The sequence below is a fragment of the Triturus cristatus genome, chromosome 3_1 (assembly GCF_964204655.1).
Source record: "Triturus cristatus chromosome 3_1, aTriCri1.1, whole genome shotgun sequence".
Classification (NCBI taxonomy): Eukaryota; Metazoa; Chordata; class Amphibia; order Caudata; family Salamandridae; genus Triturus; species Triturus cristatus.
Window position 1 is genome coordinate 572,894,344 of NC_140583.1, and position 9,965 is coordinate 572,904,308.

Here is a 9,965-nt window from a genome sequence, read left to right on the forward strand (position 1 = left end):
TATCACTCCCAGCAGTGCCCAGACATATGAGGGGTGGGTGCAGAGGCCTCCCAGCAGTGGACAGAGACATGGTGGTGTGTACATCATCCTCCGATGAGCAAAACTCCATGGGTGCATGAAGGCATCCACAATGTGCGACTATGTTGAGAGTGCCATGACAACACATCACTGACAGCAGTGTCCCACTCCCATGAGGATGAATGTCCTTCCCCCTCTGCATGACACACCACATGTGGGTGTGATGACAAATTACACATGCATACCCACCCCTGGCGGTGGCAGCACAATACACACACTGAGATCATGCAACAAGACTGTATCCTCATGTTAAACCCCACTAAACTAAGAGAGCCTAAGGGAACACACACTGCCACCCACATTCCAGGACTGATAGGAATGTACAGGTGCTTGGGCAGCCAACAAGTTGTTGCCTCCCATGGAAGGAAAAGGGTGGAGTACCCACAGATACAATGCCCACAATTGTCAGTCAGGTGCCCAAATACCCTGCAGAACAAGTAACACATGTGTGCTAGGCTGGGAGTACACACATGCATAGTGCGGAAAAGGGACCATGTCCACATGAAGCCATGGCAACATACTCCATACACAAGTACAGTGACTACCAAGGATGGCACAGACGATGCAGGCGGAGACATTGCTCAGCAGGCATGGGCAAAGTGGAAGGGATCCCTCACACAGCAAGGAAATGTAGACACAGGTCAGCACAACAATTGGGAAACACCCTGCAGGGAAGAAGTCAGGCGCCACTCCTTGGGACAATGTCACAATACAGTAAGGGCTTACATGACCAAAGATTGTTTGCAGAGACCTTGTGATGGCACACAGATACCAGGGTCCTCCCCATGAGCAGCACACTACAACATTTCTCAGACACCTAACACATTATCACCACCCCAACTCAGGGAGCAGCAGCACCAACAGCAATACCAGAAAAGCATTTGTGTGCAAATGAAAATCAAAATGCTTTATTCGGCATAAAAAATGATTTTATTTGAAATGTACACTATATACAAGGCCCATAGGCCAGTCCATATGCGAATTCCTGGGGGGGAACACATTGGGACGCGTCTCCCCTAGCTTTCCTGCACAGTTCAGAGTTCCTTTTCATCCACAGGGGGGGGCATCTTGTGGGGGGGAAGGACCAGGCACCGCAGGGACAGGAGGGGCAAGGGTAGGTGTTGTGGGTGCAGGGACGGACGACTCCACCACAGGGGGTGGGGCAGCGCCAAAGGTGGTGGTTAGGATGGCGCTGCACACGGTTGCAAGGTCTCCCAGTGTCTCCCCTGCACCCGAAGGAACCACAGGCCCCAAGGAGGGGGCGGGTCGGAGAGATGGGTTGCAGCGCTACTGGGGGAGGGTGTGGACAGGGGGGGACTCAACAAGCCTGCCCGGGGACTTCCTCAACCGCTTGCGGGGTGGTGTCACACTGGGGCTGAGGGACAGACTGGCCATGAAGGACTCTCTGTCTGACTGTTGGGCAGGGGAGCCAAGGGGAGTGGTTTTGGAGGAAGTGGGTCGTGAGGACTGCGGACTCCCACTGTGGCTGCGTGGCTGCCGTTTGCCCCCGACCCAGTGGGTGTGCCTACTTCCCCCTGTGTGTGCGTGATAGGAGGTGTGCGCTTGGCCTGCCCTGTTGGTGTGCTGCCTGTGTCTGGTGGGGTGCGTGCATGGAGATGTCTGGGTGTGCTTGGGACAGACATGGGAGTGGGAAGTGTGGATGGTGCAGGGATAGGGGGGGACGGAGTGCTGCAGGAGACCCACTGCTGCCGTCAGTGACGAGTCCATGGACCTCAGCAACATCCGTTGGTCAGACATCGCTGCTGACATGCCCTCCATGTACGACACCATCTGTGTCAGCAGTCTGGTGTGGCCATGGAGGACATTAAGCAGCGATGTCTGACCAACCTGCAACTGCCGCAGGATGTCCACAGACTCGGCATTGACGGCAGCAGGGGAGATAGGAGCAGGGGGTGCGGTGCCTGGCACGAAGGAGACATGTTGGCGCCTAGCACGGACAGAATGGACCCGAGCAAGTGGGAGGGCGGTGATGGGAATGGAGGGGGCGGCGAGAGATGTACTGTTGCTTTCAGCTGTGGGAGCAGCCTCTGCCCCCTCTGGGAGTTCAGCCTCGGACCCGTCAGCGTCATAGTCGGTGTTGGGACTGGGCAGGTCCTCCGCCTGACTCCCCTCGCCCTCCGTGCCACTTGCTGCGCCAGACTCCCCAGCACTGGTGGCACCGTTGCTGGATCCCTCCTCCATGTCCGTGCTGGTGTCTCCCTCGGTGTCCCCCGACGATGCTGTGGGCAAGGTGAAGAGACAGGAAATAATAAGACACCTGTATACATATGACACATGAGTCCAAACTACATAGGTCACAGTGCATAGCATGAAAAGCATCATGAGTAACATCTACAATACTACGCACATATGTAGGCCCTGCACTACACAGTTGGTTGACCCACCATGCTACTTTGAAACAATGGAGAGCATGACACAACAGCAAAGAACTTGATATCGAATTATACAGAGAAGCTAGTGTCTGTGGACAGTCGAGCACAGCATCTGAACCAAACACCGTTGCCAAAAATGGATGAGCAGGAACCATGTCTTTTAACTTTTGACACATGCTGCAAAGCACAAACATTAAACCCTGCACAACATGACTGGGTCAATACTTGTGAGTGTCTGTTCAGACTATCATCACACACAGGCCAGAACTGGCAAGGAGACATAAGGTTTGGACATGTAGGCCTTGCCCGCACAAACCCCCCCACCTGAGACAATGTGATTGAGACAGAGGAAGGACTTACACCTCTTAATCAGGGATCACAAAAATGGGCTCCATTAAATCCTAATTGCACTCTAACTACCCCTCGTGGGGCTGACCACACATATTATTGACAAACAACCATCATCAGATAGTTGTACACAGACACACAGGCACTGACCAGTGTGAGGATGCACAAGCCACATTGGGTCACCCTGTACAGTGGACACATGTAGCACACTTTACGTAAATACAAATGAGGCCAGGGTACAATGCCACAGAGGCCAACCTATGCTGAAGACACTGAGAATGTCCACAGTATTGGATGACACACATGATTCTTAGGAAAAGGTGTCTCAGGGGACTGTAGTGGCCACACTGCTCCATGGTCCTGGATAGATCTGACTGCAACAGGAGCAACCGTCCCCGCACTATGCATATCTCCCCCTCATGCACATCATGTCTGAGGCCACAACATCGGTCATGCATGCTTCAAGGCAGTTCATTTTAAGCCTCACACTCCTATGTTGAGACTCTGCATCAGTGCAACAATCATGGACCCCCAAATGACTGAACTGGACAGGGCACAGGCCAGGTCCCAACACATGTCACAGACCACCCCCACACATGATGCTGCAAGCATTGGGCACTTGGATTAACTGCCAGCCTAGATTACCTTGTGCAAGAGTGACTACACACAGACCAGGGAACACATGTCAAGGAGGGGAAGGGAGGAAGAACAGGACCGGTTGACTTTGGGGAACAGGATATGCACTGCACATATAAACCCTGGCAGTGTATCCAGGCGACTGAGCACTTCCAAAAGCTGGTGACACACAACAAACACACATGTACCTACCCCCTTCCTGCTGCTGCTTCTCCTGTAACCGCCTATCCATGTCAGGGAAGACCACCGCCAGGACACGCTTCATTTGGTGGGTCAGGCGCCAGCGCCTGCCGTGTTTGCGTGGAGGTGAGTCCCCCAGCAGGACCCGGGCGATCCTCCTGGTCCAGCACCGGATGTCCTGCCAGCGTTTCCTCACTTGGGCCAGGCGCCGACTGCGACCTTCCACCGACCTCACGGCCCTGACGGCCTGCTTCCATATCTCCCCCTTGGCGTAGGCGGCTACCTGTGAGGATGACAACATCAATACACCTGCTCCATGTCACAGAGACACACGTTAGAACAATTAGGCTTGTTTGAACAGGGCATAGTATGCAGCCAACTCATTGCACCTTTGTCATAGGGACATCATCCTCTGGGGAAGGCCAAATGCACTACGTGGCATTTAAAGTACACAGGTGGCATGAGGGGTGCGACAGAATCAATGATCATGGCTCACACTGTGCATCACAAGCAACACCAGGATTATGGACAGCACCTCAAAGCAGTCACATGCCCCAGGCCACTGACGCAACCTCAGCGTAGTACACAGACACACACAGGCACAGGACATTCACCTGCCATTGGCAACTGTGGGTACAAACATCACTCTGCACATGTGCCACTTGACTGGGGGGAGTCACAGGTGTGGGGCTAGCTCAGCACGTCAGACACACAGCATGGCTCCCTGCTCACATCAGATGGGTAGGGCATATGCATCCTCCATGCAGCTGGGGTGCAACACTCCACATAGACACTCATCCACATGACAGGGGACTTACACACACACCAATGTCCAGGGGCCGTACACATCATTTGGACACTATCACCACAGGTACACTCAACTCACACACATCTGTGGGTACAGTCACCTGTCACACTGGGGGGACCACAGAATCTCATCAGGACGGGGAACCACCTTTACAACGCAACTTTTACAACGCTATGCTATTACAACGCATTTTTTACAACGCAAAAACTTTTACAACGCATGCTTTTACAACGCATGTTATTATATGGTAAGTACTTTTACAACGCATATACCTTTACAACGCATTATTTGAAAATGCCTTTACAACGCATGCATTTACAACGCATGCATTTACAACGCAAGATGTTATATGGTAAGTACTTTTACAACGCATATACTATTACAACGCATTTTTTAATGTTGGTATTTTAATTAAAATAAATATATATCGTATAATTATTTGTTATAAAAAAAATTGTATTTGAAAAAAAGTGAGTTGTTTATCAAAATATTAATACTTGAGTTTTTTGTCTAGTAGAAATGTTTTGTTGGATAGTTAAATTAATACTTGAGTATTTTAATATTAATACTTGAGTATTTTGTCTAGTAGGAATGTTTTGTTGGATAGTTAAATTAATACTTGAGTATTTTAATATTAATTCTTGATACTTAATACTTGAGTATTTTGTTTACTAGGAATGTTTTGTTGGATAGTTAAATTAATACTTGAGTATTTCTGAAAATGGAATGATTGTTTTTATATTTAATTTTATACATATTACAGTGAATAGTGAGTATTTTTAAAGTTAAATAAATAATTGAGAATTATTCTAAATTGAAAGAGTATTTAATATATTTTTTCTAAAAAATAAGAGTGAGTAAATACATTTTAATAGTTGAGTATTTTTTAAATATTAAAGTGTATTTCTTAAATTAATTTAGTTCATTGGTTTTTTCAAATTAAGAAACAGCATATTTTAAATTTAATTTATTTAAAGTTTGTGAGTACTTTTAAAAAATATTAATACTACAGTATCTATCAAAAATTTAAAAAATAAGATATGTAAATACTAAAGTATTTATAAGTTCAAAAAATAGAGAACATTGTTTTTAAAAAAAGGAAGAGTACTTTTGGATTATTTATTATAAAAATTAGATAAATTTATTAAAAATAATTAAAAATATAATAATATTTGAAATATTAAAAGAGTAATAAAAAATGCATTTTAAAAACAGTAATAGTTTAAAACAAAAACAAAAAAAATAATTACTTACTTTTTTAAAAAAATTCCCACGCTTTTCCATTGAAGTCTATGAGCGTCTTTGTCCTTTATTTATTTTGGCAGCATCAGAATATACAACCCGCGGAACAAGAAAAGAAGGATCAGAAAGTGAAGAAAGAGAAAGTTTTGAAAGGAAAAGACAATAGAGTCGAGGTAAGGAACATATTTAGTGAATTAACATTTAATTAGTTATAAATTTGAAGTTTAAATAACTATTTAAAAAATAATGACAGGAAACAATTTTTGTTTTCACATTTTTTATTTATTGAAAAATCATGAAAAAATAAACCATATTTTTAATGAATTTTGCAATGTAAGTAACATTTTTGAAACAAAATATAAATATTTTATTAACATTTATAAACATTTATTTACAGGTTAGTTAAATAAAGTAGTCCGCTTTAAATTTAGATGCACGCGATGACGTAATGACGTGAGCGTCGACGTAATACGCCATTTTGCAGAGCATCGGAGGAGGAAGCAGCAGGAAGCTGATCTGCGGCCAGGTAGGAAATATTTTCATTAGTAATTGTAGAATAAACCTTTAAAAGGGATACATATATAGTGAGGAAAGAATAAGGGGAGGTTGCGGGAAAACTAATTGATTACTTAATTGTTTTTAAACATGTCCACATTAATGTCATTAATGTATGCCTATGTCGGGTCGCTAAAAGTTATTTATTTTGTTTAAAAAAGTATGTAACTGTTAAAAAATTAAAAGTTACTGTTCAGAAAGTTGATTTGTTTATTTAGGAAGTAACAAAAGTAATGTCGATCTTCATTTCTAACTGCAAAAAAGTTGCGTACTTTCAAATTTTGAAAAATAACGATTGTTATAAAAATGATGATTAAGCTGCAAAGTGCATTTCGGAATATGGTTTGAATTGTAGATTTTACATATGTTTCATTTTTGGAGATTAGTTTTGAAGGTAATTAAATTGGATTTTTTCGGTAATTTAATTAATGGAGTTCCGATGTCGAACAATAGTTCAAATACTATGGGACAGTAAATTTGTAGACATTGGTAGTTTTTGCTTGAAATGAAGATTTGTTTTAAAAAAAAATTACCCGACTTGTTTGTTTGAAAAAATTTTTAGAAAATACCTTGGTATGCCAATTGTAATTTGAAAATTAGTAAAATTTAAAGCAAAGCAGGAAAGTAAGTAATTACATTATTTTAAAAAGAAAGAATGTTAGAAAGATTTTCCAGGTAGTCTATAGCCACACACAACGAAAATTGTTGTAGAATTGCCAATAGTCTCTCAGACATTTCCCTTGTTTTGACTGTTACTCGTGGGTTTAGACTACCTGCGAGTGTTTGGGCTATTCTCATTTCTTGGAAACTTTGCTCCTTCTTCAAAGTTTCCAAAAATGAGTAGAAGTTAGGATGTGGTTTACCAATTGTATGGTTGAAGGAGTTATGCCATCCCTCAATGGCATTGTTTGTTTTTGCTTCTCCCTCTAAACAACTCGTGTAGCAGTTCCACCACTCCACATGGAATCGTGGCTTCCTCCTGCGACCCGATCTGCTTAGGTGTCCAATCCATGTGTCCTCAAAATAATTTAGAATGGGTGCCAATTTTTCTTCATTACTCGTATAATAAACAGATTCTATAATTGCAGTGTAGTACTCGTCCACACTATCGGGAGGAACAAAACAAAGTGCAGTTAATTTTTTTAGTTCAAATTGTAGTTTGCTATCCCGAGAATATTCTGCAACTAGGGATGTTTTCTGTAATTTACGCCAAAATGCCTGCGAAAAATGGAAAAAACATCCCTGAATTTGGGTATCCGTGTACGTTTTAGTGATCACATTGATCATACTCAATTCAAAATCAATAATTATTTTTCGAGGACTTGAAGATGTTTTACTTTTAATCACTGATAAAAGTTCAGTGTATGTTGCAGAAGTCTTATCAGGTTGCAAACTATAAACTAAGGGAATTACACTATTGTTAATTTTAGCATGTATAGTGTAAATTTGAGTGAAAGGATGGGGTGTACTTTTAAACGTCCCATCCATCATCCAAATTTCACTAGTTTCTAACTTAGCAAGGTTACGTGGGGTACTAAAAATTAAAATACGTTTCTGAGGGTTTTCGTTGTCATGCAGAAGGAAAGGTTCATCAGAAAAAGAAATAGAAAGATCATGAGGAATTCTAATGTCAGAGAAAGTATGTGGTGTAGATAATTGAATGTTACTTGCCTGCTTTTGTCTCTGAATAATTCTTCTCAAATTAGGTATTATAGGCATGTTACTAGCAACATGACTGGGGACATGCTGTGCAACCTCTCTTAAAATTGATCCTGTGGAATCATTGGAGGTGCTTGCAATAGCTTTCATCTCGTTTATTGTTTCTCTAATTTCTACATCCATTGCAGAGGCAGAGTGGTTATGTTCTGTGGTTTTCACAACCAAATTTTCAACAGTAACCGCTCTGCCACTGCAATGGGTAGTGTAGTATTGCACACACCTCCAATGATTTCTAGTTAAACTTATTCTTTCCTTACTATATATGTATCCACCATGGTTTAACAAATTTTTGCCCTTCCTGGATTTAATAAAGTTGGCAGCTCCCACGCTAGACATTATCTGAAAAGAGGAGAAAAGACACAAAAATTAGCCTGAATAAATTTATGATTTACCTAAAACATAACATTTACACCATCCTAAACATTCCCTACTGCTGCACCTTCCTGGAGTTAGAATAGTAAATTGCACCCCTACACCCTCCAACACTTTCCCTACTGATGCACCTTCCTGGAGTTAGAATAGTAAATTGCACCCCTACACCATCCAACACTTTCCCTCCTGCTGCACCTTCCTGGAGTTAGAATAGTAAATTGAACCCCAACACCATCAAACACATTCCCTACTGATGCACCTTCCTGGAGTTAGAATAGTAAATTGCACCCCTACACCATCCAACACTTTCCCTACTGCTGCACCTTCCTGGAGTTAGAATAGTAAATTGCACCCCAACACCATCCTAAACATTCCCTACTGCTGCACCTTCCTGGAGTTAGAATAGTAAATTGCACCCCTACACCCTCCAACACTTTCCCTACTGATGCACCTTCCTGGAGTTAGAATAGTAAATTGCACCCCTACACCATCCAACACTTTCCCTACTGCTGCACCTTCCTGGAGTTAGAATAGTAAATTGAACCCCAACACCATCAAACACATTCCCTACTGATGCACCTTCCTGGAGTTAGAATAGTAAATTGCACCCCAACACCAGCCAACACTTTACCTACTGCTGCACCTTCCTGGAGTTAGAATAGTAAATTGCACCCCTACACCATCCAACACATTCCCTACTGATGCACCTTCCTGGAGTTAGAATAGTAAATTGCACCCCAACACCATCCAACACATTCCCTACTGCTGCACCTTCCTGGAGTTAGAATAGTAAATTGCACCCCTACACCCTCCAACACTTTCCCTACTGCTGCACCTTCCTGGAGTTAGAATAGTAAATTGCACCCCTACACCCTCCAACACTTTCCCTACTGATGCACCTTCCTGGAGTTAGAATAGTAAATTGCACCCCTACATCATCCAACACTTTCCCTACTGCTGCACCTTCCTGGAGTTAGAATAGTAAATTGCACCCCTACACCAGCCAACACTTTCCCTACTGATGCACCTTCCTGGAGTTAGAATAGTAAATTGCACCCCTACACCATCCAACACTTTCCCTACTGCTGCACCTTCCTGGAGTTAGAATAGTAAATTGCACCCCTACACCATCAAACACATTCCCTACTGATGCACCTTCCTGGAGTTAGAATAGTAAATTGCACACCTACATCATCCAACACTTTCCCTACTGATGCACCTTCCTGGACTTAGAATAGTAAATTGCACCCCTACACCATCCAACACTTTCCCTACTGCTGCACCTTCCTGGAGTTAGAATAGTAAATTGCACCCCAACACCATCCAACACTTTCCCTACTGCTGCACCTTCCTGGAGTTAGAATAGTAAATTGCACCCCTACACCATCCAACACATTCCCTACTGATGCACCTTCCTGGAGTTAGAATAGTAAATTGCACCCCAACACCATCCAACACATTCCCTACTGATGCACCTTCCTGGAGTTAGTATAGTAAATTGTTACCCCTACACCATCCAAAACTTTCCCTACTGATGCACCTTCCTGGAGTTAGAATAGTAATTGTTACCCCTACAGCATGGTACATTTTTACAACTGGTGCACCTTAGAATGTTGGATAAAATTACCTTTTTA